The sequence below is a fragment of the Pinus tabuliformis genome, chromosome 6 (genome assembly GCF_031772625.1).
Source record: "Pinus tabuliformis cultivar Carrire ecotype Pingquan chromosome 6, CPIR1, whole genome shotgun sequence".
Classification (NCBI taxonomy): domain Eukaryota; kingdom Viridiplantae; phylum Streptophyta; class Pinopsida; order Pinales; family Pinaceae; genus Pinus; species Pinus tabuliformis.
Genome location: NC_142292.1, coordinates 1,078,931,374 through 1,078,943,794, shown reverse-complemented (window position 1 = coordinate 1,078,943,794; position 12,421 = coordinate 1,078,931,374).

Below are 12,421 nucleotides of genomic sequence, written 5' to 3'. Positions count from 1 at the left end.
CAAAGAAGGTGATATTGGAGTTAAGTTATACCAGAGTAAGTGGTATCATGATGCAAGTGGTATCATATAAGAATGCTTGATTGACAGAGCAATCTATATACTTGTTTGACTTGAAAGGTGTTCAAACAGTAGAAAGAATTTAGCTATTTGATTGTTTTTAAATTGACTGTTGTTTGAGTTTGCAAAGGTGAAGGGAAAGTTGTTGTTAGCTAAGTCCAGGAGAGGACAAGAAGGAAGAAGGGTTGAAGGCATTCTTCTTATCCCAAAGGACCTCAAAGAAATCCTTGAAGCACAAGAGGTTTGTTGCAAATGTTGCTTGAATAAGCTCTTTGTTAATCTTGTTTGAAGTTCTTTTGTTCATTTTGATAATGACTACTCATACAAGTGAGTCCTCAAATCCTTCCTTCATCACAAGATTCTTTGATGAAGACATGCAGTAAGACTTGTTCATCATGATGGATATGGTGAGAGAAATGAGTGTTGGACTTCGAGAGAAGTTGAATTCCATGAAGGAAGAAAATCAGTTGCTTTCTAAAAAATTGCAGGAAGTGGAAGGCCAACTTCATATTGCAAATATGAACTTGGAAAGGGTGCATGAGTTGGAGACACAGCTCTTTGTTGCCAAAGAAGCCTTAGTCAAGTATCAACTTGAAGAAGAGGTAAACAATTCTAGTTTTTCTTCAAATTCCTCTAAAAATGTTTATGTTGGTTCTTTTGAAAAACATTCAGAGGCATAGGGTCCAAGTTAATGTCCAAGATGGGCTATGAAGGAAAAGGCTTGGGAAAACATGCACAGGGTATTGTTGAGCCAATAGTGGTTGAGGAAAGGCTTAAGTGTTTGGGTCTTGGCTATGGACAATCTTATGGAGAAAGTTCCAAATCTACCATAAAGACAATTGAAACAGTTCCAAGAAGGAGTTTCATTGCAGGTCTTCTGCATCAAAAGTGTAAAGATTGTATTCATGGGGAATGCAATGGATTGAAACATCATTTCAGGGAGAAGGTGTTCATAAGCATACACTTGAACCAGAGAGTTGTGGAAACTTTGAGACCATTGAAGAGGTTGATGGTGTTCCAAAGGGAGCTACTTCTTCATTCAATTCACCTCCTCATGAAGGTAATAAAGGTGAAAAAAAAGGTATAAATGTAGTTCTAACCATATTCCTTTTGATTATGTTCAGCATGGTAAATTCCCATATAAGTATGGAAAAAGAATTGCATGTTCCTTTTGTGGTTTGGATAACCATAATGTTTCTAGATGTTGGAAGAGAATGGCCACATACAGGAAACTTTTGAAGGAAAGGAAGAAAGAAGCCAAAGGTCCATTGGCCAAGGCAAAACATGCTATTGAGAAGATGCACATGCATTGCACTTACTTCCATAAGCAAGGACATATTGTTGAAAGGTGTTGGACTCTGAATCCAACAATGCTTCCACGAAACTTGAAGAAGGTGGAAAGAGAAAATGACAAGAATGGAAAGAAGGATTCCATGATTGATGTGTTTCAGGATGATTCACATGCTAATGCTGATGTGTAGACAATGGAAGGACCTTTGAAACGGATTGGTAAGAAATGGTTAGAATTCTTATCCAATTAAGATTGCATGTCTATTGATATAATGCATCTATTTGCATTTCCTTGTTAATGGAATGCAAGTTGCAGGTTTTTACCAAGAAGGTGAATGGAAAAGTTGAGTAGGAGATTCACTTTATTGTTGCAACATTATATTCATTTCAGCTTCAAAAGTACAGTGTGCTTAAGCGAAAGTTGAAGGATGAAATGCATGCATAAGCATGATATGCATGAACACAAGGATGTTAATGATTTCCTTGTATTTAAACATGTATGTGTGATTAACTTGAAGGGTTGATTACTTTGTTTTTAAACATGCATGTAATATTGACTTGGAAAAAGTTGATTTGGTCTCCAAGATGGAGATAATGATGAAGTGTTTCATCTTTGAAAAAGAACTTGTTGTGCTGTACAACAACCCCCCATTCCACAAAATTTTTAGACAAAATCATAATATGAAATGGGTCCCTTTCAAAATAATCTTAGATGTGTAAATAAATTGGTTTTAACCCATCATAAGAAAACCCTTATTAAAAGGTTTAACTTAAATGAATAGAAATAAAGTTTGGCTTTAAAATATTATAAAATCCTTCGTTATTGCGATAAAGTGATTAGAAGATCGCATATTGCAATAACAAAGGAAATATATGTGAAGACACATCCATTCCCTCCAATCCGAAAAGCATATCGAAATCGGATATCGAAAAAGGCAAATGCCAAAGCACCAATGAAATTAAGCCCTTTTGAATCCTCCGATGCGATAAAGCGTATCTCCATCGGCAATCGGCAATAACAAGTCAACACATGATGGAAAGCAGACTCAAATCCTCCGATGCGATAAAGCATATCGCAATCAGCTATTGGCGAAATCGAATTGACACAGCAATAAAGCCTGAACCCATTCTCTGATTGTGATGCATTAATGAGGCACGTATCTCAAGGATATATCTTAAAGGTTTGCATGTATTACATCACCTTTCGGTGATTGGAGAAGCCTAAAACAAACTTTAAAGCCTTTCCTTTCACATTACTGATCGCCGATTTGGAATTATGATTGATTATCCATTAAAAAAAAAAATCTAAGCTACGTTTGAATGAATAATTTGGCATATAAACGACATGATGGGCATTTAAAACTTCTTTTATCATGATTGACAGGTTAAATGGCTAATCAATGAAGCAGTTAAGGGTAGATCATTTCTTTAGATTTTACCCGCGGCAATCTTACTCTAGTTCATTATCACCTGCTCATCGACGTAACTCTTTCATTATCATATTGGTCTGTAGCAACATTTGAAACAAATGGGAAAAAGATCAAAGAAATCCACAACAGCGACTCCTACAGTAGCAGGGCAGCCAACCAAGTATCTTGGACCAAGCAAAAAAGGGTTAATCTCAGACACTACGTGCCTTGGTCTTGGAAATACAAGCTGGGAAAGCATCTAAAATCTAATAGAAGCAGAGGAGCTTGAGGAGATATCAGAAGAAGCTACAACTAACTCGAGTAACAAATTGGAAGCATCCCTCAAGAATTTAGCATGTTCCTATTTGCACAGAATAGCAGCACGAGAAAAAATCCTGCCATATACTGACGTAGTGAGATGGGTGGTAGAGGAAATTCCAGTCTCAAACAGAACATTTTTTACAATTGACGGGAGGATATTTGGCTCGTTTAAATCTGATGATCTAAGGAAAATGTATCACTTGCCTGAGCTTGAAAAGCGGTACAAAAAAGCCTTCCTTGAGAAATTTGCAAATGAGAACGAGACAGAATCGACCCCAATTAGGCAATGGAGACATTTTCCCGAGAAGCACAAGCATGAATCATCAGGTAAGTACTCGGTGGACTCATTAGATTCTCCTTACTGTTATGCCAGAGCAATGATGTGTAGAATGTGGGGAATACATGAATCTTCCAAGTTTACTATTGAAATGGTCCCTCTGATAGAGGCAGCCATCAACAGTTATGTGATGGATTAGGCAAACATTTTGTCCGATAAATTAGCCACAACAATTCTCGAATTCAGGTCAAATTCACGAGAAACCACCAGGACCATTCCCCCTTTTTATTATAGTGCTTATATTATGGATACTCTTTGATTTAATTCCGAATATCCGATACTCGGATGGAGATGGATTCCCGAAGACCCTAAGCCAATCCATATCTATCATCAAATATTATGGAAGGCTCACTACAAAGACCATTTGTACAAAATTTGTAATGGCTTTATGTTGCCTGTCTACTATGCTATTTTTGATAATCCTACCCCCAGGATTTCCAAGGAAGCAGGGATCGATTTGACTTCAGTAGGAAGTTGGCTCGGAGAAGACAAATTCACTTATATAAGGCTTTTTGGTAGCCTTACAAAACCCCATTTCCTTCCCCTGTATGTGCCTGATAAGCTGTTAGCTCGAGAATTGGCCTACCAGATAACAACAGAAGGGACATCCAAAACCCTCAAAAATTTCAAGAAACAGGTATGGCCTACATTTCCTTTAAGATGTGGTGTTTACACTCTCCATGATTACAAACATGCAGAAAAGGAGATAGAAAAAATAAAAATGCTCAATCTTGCAACATTTCCCAACAGTCAATATGATCCAAGAAAAGTTGTCTATAATGTTCCTGAGCAGGCCAAACTTGCAAAGTTTGATCATGAGAAGGATGACTTTGATGACCTATTTTCCTTAGCAGAATCATTATTTCAGGTAAAAACATTGGCCAGGATCAGGTATCAAGATGAAGGGTTGGAAGTGTTTAATAGGCTTAAATAACAGAGGTTGCAAACTCTGCCTCTAGACTTATTAGTCACCACCCCTGCAATCCCGTCAAGCGAGTCTAAACAACAAACTGTTGACAAATCTCCTGCTGTGGAAAAAATTCCTGAGAAAGGAAAAGAGCTAGCTCAGGAGAAAGAACAGGAGAAAGAACAAAGAAATCCACAACAGCGACTCCTACAGTAGCAGGGCAGCCAACCAAGTATCTTGGACCAAGCAAAAAAGGGTTAATCTCAGACACTACGTGCCTTGGTCTTGGAAATACAAGCTGGGAAAGCATCTAAAATCTAATAGAAGCAGAGGAGCTTGAGGAGATATCAGAAGAAGCTACAACTAACTCGAGTAACAAATTGGAAGCATCCCTCAAGAATTTAGCATGTTCCTATTTGCACAGAATAGCAGCACGAGAAAAAATCCTGCCATATACTGACGTAGTGAGATGGGTGGTAGAGGAAATTCCAGTCTCAAACAGAACATTTTTTACAATTGACGGGAGGATATTTGGCTCGTTTAAATCTGATGATCTAAGGAAAATGTATCACTTGCCTGAGCTTGAAAAGCGGTACAAAAAAGCCTTCCTTGAGAAATTTGCAAATGAGAACGAGACAGAATCGACCCCAATTAGGCAATGGAGACATTTTCCCGAGAAGCACAAGCATGAATCATCAGGTAAGTACTCGGTGGACTCATTAGATTCTCCTTACTGTTATGCCAGAGCAATGATGTGTAGAATGTGGGGAATACATGAATCTTCCAAGTTTACTATTGAAATGGTCCCTCTGATAGAGGCAGCCATCAACAGTTATGTGATGGATTAGGCAAACATTTTGTCCGATAAATTAGCCACAACAATTCTCGAATTCAGGTCAAATTCACGAGAAACCACCAGGACCATTCCCCCTTTTTATTATAGTGCTTATATTATGGATACTCTTTGATTTAATTCCGAATATCCGATACTCGGATGGAGATGGATTCCCGAAGACCCTAAGCCAATCCATATCTATCATCAAATATTATGGAAGGCTCACTACAAAGACCATTTGTACAAAATTTGTAATGGCTTTATGTTGCCTGTCTACTATGCTATTTTTGATAATCCTACCCCCAGGATTTCCAAGGAAGCAGGGATCGATTTGACTTCAGTAGGAAGTTGGCTCGGAGAAGACAAATTCACTTATATAAGGCTTTTTGGTAGCCTTACAAAACCCCATTTCCTTCCCCTGTATGTGCCTGATAAGCTGTTAGCTCGAGAATTGGCCTACCAGATAACAACAGAAGGGACATCCAAAACCCTCAAAAATTTCAAGAAACAGGTATGGCCTACATTTCCTTTAAGATGTGGTGTTTACACTCTCCATGATTACAAACATGCAGAAAAGGAGATAGAAAAAATAAAAATGCTCAATCTTGCAACATTTCCCAACAGTCAATATGATCCAAGAAAAGTTGTCTATAATGTTCCTGAGCAGGCCAAACTTGCAAAGTTTGATCATGAGAAGGATGACTTTGATGACCTATTTTCCTTAGCAGAATCATTATTTCAGGTAAAAACATTGGCCAGGATCAGGTATCAAGATGAAGGGTTGGAAGTGTTTAATAGGCTTAAATAACAGAGGTTGCAAACTCTGCCTCTAGACTTATTAGTCACCACCCCTGCAATCCCGTCAAGCGAGTCTAAACAACAAACTGTTGACAAATCTCCTGCTGTGGAAAAAATTCCTGAGAAAGGAAAAGAGCTAGCTCAGGAGAAAGAACAGGAGAAAGAACAGGGAAAAGGCAGTGAACACATGGATATAGATACTCAGATTGATCCCAAGCTTCTTAAAGAATGGCAACAGTTCCATTCCATTATAAGCAATCCTGAGAGTTCACAGGGTTTTAGCATGCTTGAAGTGACAATTGGTCACAAGACATCAACATATACGATTCCAACTAAAGGAACCAACGACCTACCTATGAATAAAGATGTAGAGATAATTCCTAAGGATCCATCGGATGAAATTGTTTTGCATATAGAAGAGATACTGCCTTTAGATGTCTTATATAGCCCCAAGCATAGGGCTGTAGTAAAAAGACAGGAAAAAGAGAAGACTTGATCAATCTTCCCTTTTACCTGCACAAAAAGAGATGGCTAATGTGGTATGGAAAGAAGAATTCAATCCTTCCGAAGACCTCACAAAACTTTCTCAATATGACAGAGCCTATTTAGCAACCACTATGGATAAAGCATAAGAAGTGAGCAATTTACTCAAGGAAAAAGATCAGACAATTGTTTCATTGGAGGCACAGGTATCCGAAAGACAACAAAGAATAGAGAAATTAGAATAGTAGTTAGCAGCACAGCAGCAAGTAAACAACCAACTAAACGAGCAATTGCTCAAGGAAAAGCAGAGAATAGATCAGAGTGCAGTGCAAAAATAGAAGGAATTATCCTTAGCATTGACCAAGCTAAAGACAATGAATGAAAAAATGAGTAAAACAAAAGATGAGAAAATCGCTCAACTATCACAACAAATAGAAAGGTTCAAAATTTTTCCTCAACCAGTAGAGTTCAGGTCCGAAGCTTTCCATATCAATAAGTCGTTGATTAAATAGTTAAATTTAAAATGTCAGAATATTTCCTTTGTCGAGCCCCTCTGTGAAATTGCTTCATCAATGATCAACAAATCAATTGATGCAAGGCAGAATTTGGAATAGGCCGATGAGACATTAACAAACTTTCTTTCCTAGCAAGAAACCAGTGAAGGGCAAGCTGCAAATCTACCTAGAATTCTAGAATCGCACAAGGAAATTCTTTCCTAGAATGGCAATCACAATTAATGAAAGCAGAAAGGGAAACTTTAAGATGTAGATCAGCAACCAGTAATTTAATTGAGTTAATTAATGATACTCTTTATTTTTCTAATTTGATTTCACAGTGCACTCCAGGTAAATTGCCATCAGCCAAGGCATTGGAACAAAAATGCAATCAAGAATTGGAAAAGAAGGAGAGATTAATCGCATGCATCCAAAGTTTAACTTGGGACACCTTTTGGTTCTTCTTAGTTAAACCATATAGTCAAATGGTAGGACTCAAATGTTTAACTGATGCAATCGGTTATATGATTCCCGAAATTCATGATCCTACGTATTTAACCCAACTGCATTCTCGTCTGAGTCACCCTCTAGAATTGCAACCAATGCTTGCTATCTGCCAGCTCAAACCAAAGGATGATCGGCCGAAACAGTGAATCATTCTACCAACTGCAAACATGCCTATTTCAAGGAGATTCTCATGATTTGGTTATACCACCTAATAGCTTTTTTATTTCATAATCAGTTAGCTTAGATAGTATTTATAGACCCTTTCATGTCTTTAGAAGGGCTCGTCAATTTTTGTATCAAACTTGAATTGGAAGTCACACTATTGTGCTTCTGATATATATATTTTTATGAAAACTGGGCCTATATTCTGAATTTTAATGAAGAATACTTTGATGAGATATGCACCACTACTTTTTGTAAAAGTGTTTCTAAGTTGGAAGACAAAATCTGAATGCGATTGATACCTGGAGTGATCCAAATAACATATGGTACTATTATCTATGATTTTGCTCCATTCTTTTATATGGATCAGCATTTTTTTTTATCTTGCTATTATTGGATGTATATATGTATTTTAACAGAAGTCCTTATATTTATCACTATTGAATGTTTAAGGAATGCTATTTTTTCAATCATATTTATGTTAATGATATATGAAGAATAGTGTAATAATGTTTTAATGATTACTTTGTTCAACTACTTGAACAAAGTAATTATCATATGAATGAATGTCTTAGTTTATCAATGGAGTCATCTATATGCTTATTTGTAAATAAAGATCATCAAAAGTTACACTAAAGCGGAAATTTCCCGGGATAGATTAAGTTGTTCTTTAATTTTGCAATTTAGAATAAATCATCCATCACTATCGTAGATAATAGAAATTCAACCACTTATCCATCCTATTTATAAATCATTGGGAAATTGGTCCCACTATATCCAGTTGGAGCCACCACACTAAACGGAAAAGGAGCTGCCTTTAAGGTCCGGACCGGGTGGTTTTCCCCGATGTTGATGTAGCGATTTTCGAGGCATCAACATTTTTGGCGCTAGAAGGAGGGCATGAACTGTGAATGGCGAGCGAACCCAAACCTACAACCCATTCTGAGAGTAAATCTCCCTCCACTTCACCTCTGACCTCTCTTTTGAAGGCTAGAACCCCAGTCTTCAAATGAGAAGAAAAGGAGACTACTACCACTGCTCAACCCCAACATACCCCAGAATGGTTAGCTCCTGAGTCTCTTGAAGTACAATCTCTTATCCATAAACTTCAAGGCTTTTCGATATCACCACAGAAATCTGAGTTATCTCAAGGCAGTGAGACTTCGCAATTCATTCCACCTCATCACCTCACTAGACTTCAAAGCAGAAAAGTTGGTATTGAACCTATTGAGTTTCCTTTATTGAAAAGGAAAAGGGCAAGAAAAACAATTGAAGGATCTAATAGTGAGAATTTCTCATCATCATCCTCCATTTCATCTTCTCAAGTGTGAAGTTAGGCATCCACTCCTCCTTTACACATTGTTGTCCAACAGGGATCTGGAACTTCAACATCCCAACCACCTAACACCTCAATATCATATCCTTCCCAAACATCTGGAATTTCATCGGCAATATCATCTACTATTAGTTCTACAATGGCTTAGAATCCATGGAATAATCCTGGTGCAGTCACGATGCCTGCACCATTACATCCATTGCCAGCAACATCTTGAAAAATGCTTGCCGAAATTTAATCTAGACGCAGGAATACAAGCCGATGAGAATATTAACAACTTCATGTTGGCAGCTAACTTAAAATGAGTGACAGAGGAAGATGTTGTTGTTAGGATTTTCCCTTATACCTTACAAGGATCAGCTAGTCTTGGTATTTTTCCTTGCCCTCAGGATCCATTACAAGTTGGAACATTTTTCAAGAACAATTATTGACTAAATATGGCGATGACAGATCTATAGCAACGTTAATTAATGATCTCTCGAATCTTAGGATAAAATCTAAATAACCTATAAAGGAGTTAAATTCACGATTTAATAAACTCTTGAATATGATTCCAACTACCTCTAAACCAAGTGAGCAAATCAGAAGCGAATGGTATATAACGGCTTTACCTTCAAATATAGCTATTTTCGTAGATAGAGCCACAAAACCAACTCTAGCTGAAAACATGAAAGAGGCACTTGCTGTAGAGAAACACATTATTGCTTTAGAAAAGAAAGCTGCTCTTGAAGATAGAAAATCCAAAAAAGTCTCTTTCAAATATGATTCAAAAAAGAAAATGCCTAAAGATCCATATGATATGGAGGGTCTCCAAAAAGTTCTTAAGACTATGTCAAATGAAATGGTAGAAATCAAGAAGCAAGCCACTGAGACTTCAACAAAAAGGCCATTTAGAAACTTTAAGAAACCTGAATCAAAACCACAAAATACTATATCCAATGTAGACTCAGATCCTGAAGAGGAAGAAGAGGAAGAAACAATTTTATCACCTGAAGATCTTGAAGAAGAAGAAACTGTAGAATGTCATGGGATGTGGGACTTTATTTTTCCCAATTCTGATACAGAAAATGAACATGAAGCTTTCCCTGTGACTACCAGGAGCAAGGATACTCTTGAACCTGTTCAAATAACCCAGAAGAAAAGGAATGCAGGTACTACTACTACCAAAGAAAATATTCCCACAAAGAAATCTACAACGATGCTGTCCCAAAATTAACCATCAGCTTCAAATCCACCTTCAACATCTAAGACATTAGTAGTTACGGATTCTATGTACTACAACATTATTGAAGACATGAAGAGAAAAAGGCAAATATCACTATGTTTGAGCTTAGTAAACTCAAACATCAACAAAAATTTCTACTTAAAGAGTTAGATGTTGTACCTTCTTCTCCTCTTCCAAATGCCGTATTGTCCAAAGCTGCTAATGGGTCAGGTAAACCAGCTCCAGGTAGAGTAGAAGCTACTGATGCTATTTTAATCGGGGACAGATCCAATTCCCATACTCCTCCTTTTCTCTTAACCTACGATATCTATAATAGAAATCTACACAACTGTTTGATTGACTCTGGGGCTTCCTCTAATATAATGCCAGCATCAGTTTGTTCTAAACTGAACATTGAACCCCAAAAGTCTGCAATTCATATTGTCCAGTTGGATAGAACTAAGGTCTAGGTTTAGGAGAAATCAATTCAGTTACTATTAGGTTATCAACTGATCCAAGAGTGGTTCAAAGAATTGATATTTTAATTGCTGATATACGTGAATTCTATGGCTTGATTTTGAGTAGAGACTGGTCTGAGAAACTTCATGGTTATATTTCCACCGATTGGTCTTATATGTGGCTACCTTATAAAGGAAAGTCAAATCAGATCAAGATTGATCAGGAGAAACACATGACCCATACTGTTACTGAATTCGAACAAGGAAATCAACCAATAGCATTCAATAACAACATTTTGGGGAATTGCTCATTTGAATCATTCTTTGGCAATTTTACGACTCAACCATCCCCTTTCTCAGTTAATAATTTCACATCTCAAATTGAAAATTTTTCACAAACAGATACATCAAGATGTGTTAAAATTGCTAAGGAAACTGTAAATAAAACTGTAGATAAACCTTTGTTTTGGTCATTATATTTTGATGGGTCCAAATCTAGTGAAGGTGCAGGAGCAGGATGTACTCTAGTTAGTCCTAAGGAGGAAAAGACCATGTTATCATGTAGGTTGGAATTTGAATGCACAAACAATACAGTTGAATATGAAGCCTTGATTCAAGGACTCTACAAAGCAATTGATCTTAGAGTTCAATATTTGAAAGTGTTTGGTGATTCAGAAATTGTTATAAAACAAGTCAGAAATACAATTCATTGCCTTTCTAGTCACCTCAAACACTATCAGTCCTTGGTACAAGACCTTATATCCAATTCTTAGCATTCAATATTTCTTCCATCCCTAGGTCCCGGAATATAGTAGCAGATTTAGTAGCTAATGTTGCTTTCAAACTCCTTCCATCTGAAGATTACAGTCCAGACAGATTCTCAGTAGAATTAATTCTTAGACCATCAATTCCTAATAATGTCACTAATTGGCGAGTGTTCAATCATGATGAAGACATTTTAAATTTCTTAACTTTTGATAAATCCTATGATGATCAAATTATTGATGAAAGTGATCATGACCTTCAAATGAAGGAAAAGCAAGAAGAAAACTCAATACCTAAGCCAGTGGTCAAGCTTGAATATCTTTATGACATCAAAGACAGGTTTAAACAGGTTACTAATTCAAAGCTTTAGAGTTCCACTTTGAGATTTGAATTAATAAACCTTGGAACTGAGCATAATACACAAAACATCAATTTGGGATTAGGACTTTCTTCAGAAGAAAGAATTTCATTAATTAGATTATTGCATAAATACAAAAATATATTTTCTTGGAAATATGATGATTTGAAAACGTACGATACATCTATCATTCAGCATACTATTCCAATGCTTTCTGAACAAAAACCAGTACAACAGAAGTTAAGGAAAATTCATCCTAACTTAGAGAGTCAAATAAAAGCTGAATTAAATAAACTCTTGAAAGCTAAGATAATTTTTCCTGTTAGACATTCAAACTGGGTGTCCAATATGGTGCCAGTACGAAAGAAAAATGGTGACATTAGAATTTGTATTGATTTTAGAAATCTTAACAAAGCTAGTCAAAAGGATAACCTCCCTTTACCTACCATGGAGCAAACACTTCATTCAATAGATGGTTATGGACTAATGTCCCTTTTAGATGGTTTTTCGGGGTATAACCAAATTTTGGTATACCCTGATGATAGACTCAAAACTACTTTTAGAACCAAGTGGGGAACTTATGCCTACAAAAAAATTCATTTTTGACTTATCAATGTTGGAGCTACATTTCGAAGAGCAATGGACATAGCATTCAAAGGACTAATCAATAGGTCAGTAGTTTTCTATTTGGATGATATCA